The following is an 8955-nucleotide window of genomic DNA, read 5'->3' as shown; positions in this document are numbered from 1 at the left end:
TTCTCTTTATGTACTGATGACAGCTGAATGTGATATATGTTCCTGGATGAGGAGTAGGATTGTGTAAAAGTTCTCTAACTTTGAAAATGGCACAGCCATCTCAGAGAGCATCTTTGGATTTAGGAATTACTCAACTGAAGTACTAGGATAAAAGGACATTATGTGGAAGCTTTCAAAGATTTTAGAATATATACATTTAAAAATTGTCACAATTTATTAGTAATATTAATTTGCATAAATATCTGGATGATATTAATAAAAATTAAAATTGTGGTTTATGTGGTATATATTGATAACAATAAACCACTAGAGAAACATCAAAACATTAAATTTAAAATAAATCCAATAAAATATTTGGAGATATGCTGTGATAATTGGATTCTTTATTTTTAAAAGCTATGATATTAGAGGAAATACATAATATAACACCATGATTTAATGAGCTATTTTTATTTATATTAGGCATAGTTGATAAAGTTATTGAATATTTTAATAGTTTAATATACATGCTGTATATATATATCTTCTTAATGACAGAAAACATTTAGAATTGAACACAAATTACAATCTTGTGAGTAAGCATGCCTAGATGATTTAGCATAATTAAACTCTTATGATATACACACTTGTATTTGCTTAAAGACCTTCAAAATCAGTATTTAAAATCCATATTAATAGCATTTTAAACAATCTACCTTAAACATTGAGTAATAAATGTTTTTTTTGTGGTGTTTCTGCATACCAAACTTGCCCTTTTGCAACACAATTTCTAAGTTCTTTAAAACCATGTGTAGACTAGAAAGTCCTAAAACATGGAAATTGCTAATTAAATGTACAAATATACACGGTATTTTGGGCATAAATATGGGTGATTAAGTTTGTGTAGGTCATATGTTTAGTTATTGTATAATTGATGGGTTGGAGATAGGGTACTGGATTCTAACTCAGAGCTTTGTACATATTAGGGACAGATTTTACTTATTTTGAATTTCTTTTTTTTGATGTACTAATGCAGATGGGGAAAATTCCACATAGTCCACACTCCTAGATGAAGAACTACAAGAAGTTAATGTCTGTTAAGAGTTGATTGTCTTCAGGCACAAATTTCCATATAGGTTGTCCAATTCAAAGTGCTCAGGGTTGGACACATGCACATATGAGCAAAGTTAAATGCACTCAGTAGGTTACATATGTGTGTATGTGTGTGTGTGTGTGTGTGTTGTGTGTATGCATGTGTATAATACATGTAACAATTAAAATGGAGATTGAGAATTTGGGAGAGGTGGAGGTCTTAGAAGGTGAAAAAGAAGGAACAGGGGTGATACAAATTCAATGTGCTCATGTATAAAATTTTTAGAAAATATAAAGACTATTAAATAAAAAGAAACATCACTTCAATTATATTTGTTTTCAATTATAACATACTTTTTTGATGTACTTATACCTAATGAAAAGTTTAGTACAATGAAGAAAATTAAGGTATCTATCACCTTTATTTTTGTTTTTATTTTGCTGTGAATATTATTTATTTATTTATTTATTTATTTATTTATTTATTTATTTATTTACAGTCCACCCTCTGTTTCCCCCCTTCCTCTCTTCCCAGTCCCTCTCCTTCAGACCCCCCTCCACGCACTTCTCCTCCATTTCTATTCAGAGGAGGGCAAGTTTCCCATGGATATTGACAAAACGTGGCATATCAAGTTGAAGGTTGGAGGAGGCAACCCAGTACCAGGATAAGGGTCCAAATGTTGGCACAAGAGTCAGAGACAGGCCCTGCTCCAACTGTTACGAGTTCTACAAGACGACCAAGCTACACAACTGTAACATATACGCAGAGGGTCAACTTCAGTCCCATGCAGGCTCCCTAGTTGGTGATGGTAGGCTCTGTGAGCCTCTGTTAGCTCAGGTTAGTTGATTCTTGTGGGTTTTCTCTTGCTTGTTCTTGACCTCTGGCTCCTACAATCCTTCTCCTTTTCTGCAGACTCCTTGAGGTCTCTCTAATGGTTGGCTGTGGGTCTCTGCATCTGTTTTCATCAGTTGCTGGATGAAGCCTCTCTGGTGACAATTGGACTAGGCACCAAGCTATGAGTAATAGCAGAATATTGTTAGGAATCATTACATTGATTTTTTTTTTCCAGTCGTGTTTGGTTCCAACCTAGGTTTCTGTGCTATCCAGCCTCTGGGTTCTAGCTCTCAGGCAGTGTCAGGGATGGGCTGCCCTCTCATGGTATGGGTCTCAAGCTGGACAGTCATTGGTTGGCCACTCCACAATTTTCTGCACCACCTGTACCCAGTACATCTTGTAGGCAGAACAATTTGTAGGTTGAAGGTTATGTGGCTGGGTTGGTGTCCCAGTCCTTCCACTGGAAACCTTGCCTGGTTACAGGAGATGGCCAGTTCAGGCTCTGTATCTCCCATTGCTAGAAGTCTCAGCTAGGGCAATCCTTGAGATATCCCCCAATTCAGTTGTGTGGGAGCTTATTTTCAGGTTCCTCGTGGCTTTGCCCAGCAGGTCCACATAGAGACGATGATTGGACCACGGGCCTGAGTGCAGGTGTCTGAGATGGCTTGCACTTGGTGTGGTGGGCCCGGTCGTGGGTGGGTGGGTGGTGGTGGTGGGTGGGTGGTGGTGGTGGTCTTTTGCTCACCCCTTGGTGTTTCTATAAATACCTGGAGCAGAGACAGTCAGGGCCTTCTCGAGGCTATCCTTTATTTTCTATCTGTTTATCTCCACAATATAAATCCTTCTAATATTTCCTGCTGCTCACATCAAGAAAGCTCTGTGGAACTGTGGGGTTGGTGGGTAAACACACACAGTTGTCTCTCCCAGTACTCTTTCCATCCTCTCCTAACCTCATCATTCCTATTCCTCTTCCCTCCACCATGATGTCTATTATATTTCTCCTTTCCAGGGAGATTCATATATCCCCATTGAGCTCTCCTTGTTACTTAGCTTCTCTGGGGCTGTGGATTGTAGCGTGTTTATCCTTTACTTTACAGCTAATGTCCATTATAAGTGAGTACACATCATGTTTGTCTTTCTGAGTCTGGGTTACCTCCTCAGGATGAATTTTTTTAAGTTCCATCCATTTGCCTGCAAATTTCATGATGTCATTGTTTTTAATAGTGGAGTAATACTCCATTATGTAAATGTACCACATTTTCTTATCCATTCTTTGGTTGAGGGACATCTAGGTTGCTTCCAGTTTTTGGCTACCAATAAAGCTGCTATGAACATAGTTGATCAAGTGTCCTTGTGGTATGATGGAGCATCCTTTGAGTATATGCCCAGAAGTTGTATAGCTGGGTCTTGAGGTAGATTGATCCCCAATTTTCTGAGAAGCTACCATATTGATTTCCAAAGTGGCTGTACAAGTTTGCTCTTCCACCAGCAATGGAGGAGTGTTCCCCTTGGTACACATCCTCTCCAGCATGAGCTGTCACTTGTGTTTTTAATCTTAGCCATTCTGTCAGGTATAAGATGGAATCTCAGAGTTGTTTTGATTTGCATTTCCCTGATGGTTAAGGATGTTGAATTTTTTTATTCATTTTACATACAACACAGATCCCCTTCTCATCCCTCCTCCCGTTCCTCCAACCCTGCCTAACCCCCTCGACCCACTCTCATCCCTCCTCAAAAAGGGTAAGTTCTCCCAAGATCATTTCTTTACGTGTTTCTTACCATTTGAGATTCTTCTGTTTGAGAATTCTCTGTTTAGATCTGTATGCCATTTCTTTCCTGAAGATTTTTTAACTTTTAAAAAATTTATTCTTTGTGTCTTTCATATCATGTTATTATGTCTCCACATCATATCTCCTGAATCTCATCTGTCTCCCTCCCAAATAAGACAAAATAAACTGTAAGAGACAAAAGGGGGAAAGAACGAAGAGAGGGGAGAATCTTGTCATAGAAACTGCAGTCTGATACAGTGAGTCACAGTAACCTCTTTATCCATACAGTATTACATGCAGGAATTGGATTATTTGGTTTGTTGATGTCTAGTTTCTTGAGTTGTTTATATATTTTGGAAATCAGCCCTCTGTCAGGTATGGGGAGGTGAAGATCTTTTCCCATTCTGTAGGCTGCTGTTTTGTCCTATTGACAGTGTCCTTTGCTTACAGAAACTTTTCAGTTTTGAGCTCACATTTATTAATTGTTGATCTTAGTGCCTGAGCGATTGGTATTCTGTTCAGCAAGTTGTCTCCTGTACCAATTCATTCAAGGTTATTCTCTACTATCTATCAGGTTCAGTATATCTGGCTTTATGTTGAGGTCTTTGATGCACCTAGACTTGAGTCTTGTGCAGGGTGATAGACATGGATCTCTTTTCATTCTTTTGTAGCTTTGAAAATAGAGTTTGAGTTTTTGTGTAGTGTATTTAACGGGATGCTGATGGGAGGAGGTGATCCACACTTTGACTTTGGTTTATAATTCACGGAACTTTTGAAAAAGTGATGTGGCTACACTGAGCAGAATATGGCAGGAGGTACATGTCCACATCAGTTTTCCACTAGCTCGCTCACAGGGTGTCAGCTGCTAGCCACATTGTGGGTGGGTAGGTTCCACAAGACCTAATAATTTGATTCAATAGAATCATTTGTGAGTTTTATAGGTCTGAACAATTTTCCTCACCTTTCTGAACCCTCTTTGCTTATTTATCAAATGGGAAAGCCAGTTGCTATGGGATAATGTCACTTTCACTATATGAGACATTAGAAAAGTCGAAAGATACATAAATGCAAATTATGCTTTGGAAATTACTAGAGTTAGGGAACTCTAGTCTTTCTGATGCCCCTTCACCATGTTCTGGGAATTTGTTGGAATATGCTTATAATTATAAGAATGAACAACTGGAAGACTCTTACAACAAATATTAATAGAGAGTTGGGGTAGCCATGTTACTGTTTCCACTTTAGTTACTCTCTCATCTTTACAATAAGTGAGTAGATGAGGTCAAAGACCATTCTATGATTTAGAGATGTTTAAAGTATGTGTGTGAGGTGACCTGGATTTCCTTGACTGAAGTTTTCCTGGAACTTGTTGATATCATGTGTACAATGAGGTATGAGAGGGCAGGAGAGGCCACCTGGAGACCCCTGAGGATGTCCTAGTGGGCTGAGATGTTGGATCCTTCTGTCACTAACCTGAGACTAGAGGAGGGAGGACCTTTGGGGCCAGATCAGCAGGGGCCAATCATGAGGGGGAAGTAGAAATCTTGGCTTTCTAATTGGATCAATTAGAGAGAGCTCCCTTAACTGTGAATGAAGTAAATGAGAATTTGACTTTTGCTAGTCTCAGAAACTCCTAGGCAGAGGATGCTCAGGGAATTTAGCTCTCTGATTTAAATTCTTCATCCCTCATACCTCAAATTGTTTAGGATCCTTGGTCCAGCAAACATTTCCAACTTCTTTTTTTTTTGTAGGTTTTAGGGTAGAACGATCCTATTATATTTCCTCTCATTTTCCTAATGAGAAGGTCATTAAGTGCTGGAGCTGGCACACAGGGGTATGAGCATTAATGACAACTGGTGAGTCTCTTTGGGTGGAGCAGATTCCAAGTCTTTTCCATCCACTGAACTCTTCCATGGATGACAGACACTAGGGTGGGGCCTTTCTCATACTGGCATACTCCTATCCCTTCTTCTTCTCTTCCCATCTCCTTCAGTCTTTAACAAGATCTCACATATCCAGGGGTGCTTTGTGTTTGCTAAGCACCCGACGGTGATCTTGAACTTCTGATCTTCCTGCCACGACCTCTGAGTGCTGAGATTACAGGCATACAGCATCACATACAGTTGTAGGTGATGCTGGAGCTTTCTCCATGCTAGGCAAGCACTCTACCAGCTGTGCACCAACCCAGCCTACACTGGCTCATTTCACTGTGGGTACCCTGCTTCCACACTTTCACAAGCAGAAAGCCTTTCTCAGATTTGCTCTCTATCAGCTGATGGGATGGCCTTAGATATCATTTTGTCAGCGTCTGGCATGTCTGACTAAATGACAGAATAGCTTGCAGCTTGGCTCAGAGCAGATGATATAGTCAGATATTTTTTGACTAAGCTTCTGGTAACATGGCTAGCTAAGAGTAATTTGCAGTGTTAGTTTTTAAATTGATTGCTTCCATTTTTTTTTAAAGCAAAAAGGTTCACATTAAGAAATTAATTCAAAATGTTATTGTCTGGGAACAGTATTAATAAAGTGTAGAGAGAAGGGTGATGAAGAGTGCAAGAAGGGACACATGTGAGTATGACAGTGCCACACTTGAGAAAGACTCTATAGCAAGGACTGATAAATGGCCATCATAACTCAATGTATAAGGAATATATTCTTAGTAAGGCCATGATCAAGTACACTGGGGCAAAGAGCAAGGATTCAGTCCCGCTCTTGAGGAATGTTGGGTTCCTTATGAGGAGAGATTTTTCCTCATTCTCATCAGCTTGCGTGTAATGTCATTTGGAATTCTTTTTATAAAACTCAGTGTAACATTATGCAATACACTTTTGAAGTGTGATTGACTGTTTACTTGTATTTCAAGTAAATATTCTCATTCTTTTTACTTTTTTGTTTGTTTTTGCTTATTTATTTACTTATTTTATTATTTATTTCATTTATTTTACATATCAGCCACAGTTTCCTCTCCTCCCATTCCCTCCCCCTCCCCCTTACCCCTTCCTGGCTTTTGGCAATTGATTCCCCATGCTGGATTGCCTCACCCAGCCTTGATGCAGAGGGAGGAATTTGGTCCTGCCTTTAATTTGATTTTTTTTTAAAGAAATATTCTTTTGAGAAATTCAAGGGCCTCTGCTAAGACTTTCTTATACCTGACATTCAATGGAGGACATTAAGGTATTAATGTCATCTGAGCCTGAATGCAGAAATCTGAATTTTGGGTCTGGAGGCAGGATGCAGTGGTTGAGTGCTACGTAGCATGTATAAGGCATTGGTTATTATCTTCAGCACTATAAAAAGAAAAAAAGGAAGTACATCCAAATTTTGCTGAGGAGTAATCTTGAAACAATATCTCCCAAGTTTTAGACTCAGAAATACTAACACACTCTGTATATTTCTTTGGCTACTTTGTTTTTAGATATGGCTAATGAATTTTTTTTCTGGGAGTGACTGTGAAAATGAACCTGCTTTCTGACTATGAAAGATCTGAAAGATAAGATTAATAATCAAGGCAATTAAATATTTCCAAGGTAAGTGCAACTGCTAAGCCTCTCCTAGGGTGTACTTGGAGTTATTTTCAAAAAAGAGCTCATGTGCTTTTGAATATCTGGTCTGTTTTGAGAGAGCTCCTCCATTGTTGCCTTGGCTTCAAATACAATAGGAGTAGACAGAGGACTCAGAGATCACACCAAGTTGCTTACTAACATCTACTGTTCTCAAATCTGTGAGAGTTCTAGAGAAGATATAAGACATTCTCTAGTGCCTTCAAGAGTTTACAGTTTTGCTGGTTAAGACCTGATGGAAGTAGGTCAAACACTGAAGTTTTAGCTAACTCTTGATGGCTAAGTGCTAGTGATAAGCTCTGTGGTCCCAAACTGGCATCCAAGCTTGTTTGACTCAAAAAAAATGTTTTCCCCTTCAGAATCTCTCAGTAGGCATTATATCCAAGGCAAGTGGCCTATTGGAGTTGGACCACATTATTGTTAATTCTTTTACTGTTGTTATTTACAATTTTCCTTTTCTTTTGGCTTTGCCTTTTTTTTTTTCCAGAAATGATTCTCTTCTCTTTTTCTGGTCTGCCTCAGAATGGAGTCATATTTGGGGTAACACCAGAGGAGGAGTGGGTGGATGAGATACTGTTGAACAGAGGCTGTGAAATTTGATTCTTATCCCAATTCCATGTCACCTGGGCCCAAGAGTCTCCTCAGTAGGATGAGCACCCATGAATTTCCTTCCAAAACCAAAGCTTATGATTACTGAGTAAGAAAAAACAGAGACGGAGGCCCTGTGTCTGATTTATCCACCGCCCTCCCCTCCCTGTGATATATCTTTGGAGAAAAAGTGGGAGGAGGAACACTGGACGAGGGTAACTGGGCCCATTTCATCTTACAGAACAGCACAGTACATGTGATTCTAAGCTAGGAAGTGTCACACAGGAAGTTACAAAGTAGGTGCTGGATTCATTAGAATGATCTGAAAGGTTCTCAAGGAAATTGTTTATTGGGTCAGTTTAACTTAAGCTTCTATATTAATTTTTATTTAAAGTTTCATTAACTACAAATCCTAGAAATATCCAGGTAGCTTTCTGTCTGATAAGAATGTACACTTATCTTTAGTCTTTTACTTTGTCTCCAATCATTAGGAATTTAGAATTAAAATTATTTATACCCCATAGGTGAAATGTCATCATTGTTGTCTGTATTTAATTTGTCTGATGACTCCTTTATGAAATTTTCCCAAATGCTTTTTCATTTCCACTTAGGAGATGGTGGTTCCTTTATTGTTGTTCCACTCAAATACATTTAATTTTTAACTTTTAAAGATGATTACATTGTAAGGATACCTTAAATATCAATAATCTTAAATTAAACCCAACGTAAGCCAAGCCAACCCAAATCAAACCAGAGCTGGGAAGATAGGTCAGTTGGTAAAGGGCTTGCCATGAAAAAGTGAGGACCTGAGTTTGATCCCCAGCCACCAAGTGAAAAGCAAGCAAGATATGATGGTGCTTATTTATAATCTCAGTGCCGAGGAGGCAGAGCAGAGACAAATGGATATCTCAGGATTGCTGGCCACCGAGCCTAGCAGAATTTATAAGCCCCATGACCCAGTGAAAGACACTGTCTCAAAAAACAATGTGGATGGCACTTTGGAGGAATTTCACCTGAGTTACCTCTGGCCTCCACACACATGCACAAACACCCACCCCTTCTGTGCATGTGTTGGGTGGAAGATTCTTGTATCTAGAATCCTGGAATACTGAACATTTCTAAGGGTAGTTCT

The sequence above is a fragment of the Peromyscus leucopus genome, chromosome 4, assembly GCF_004664715.2.
Source record: "Peromyscus leucopus breed LL Stock chromosome 4, UCI_PerLeu_2.1, whole genome shotgun sequence".
NCBI classification, from domain to species: Eukaryota; Metazoa; Chordata; class Mammalia; order Rodentia; family Cricetidae; genus Peromyscus; species Peromyscus leucopus.
The sequence above is the reverse complement of the archived record's forward strand: the minus strand, read 5'-3'. Positions refer to the sequence as shown.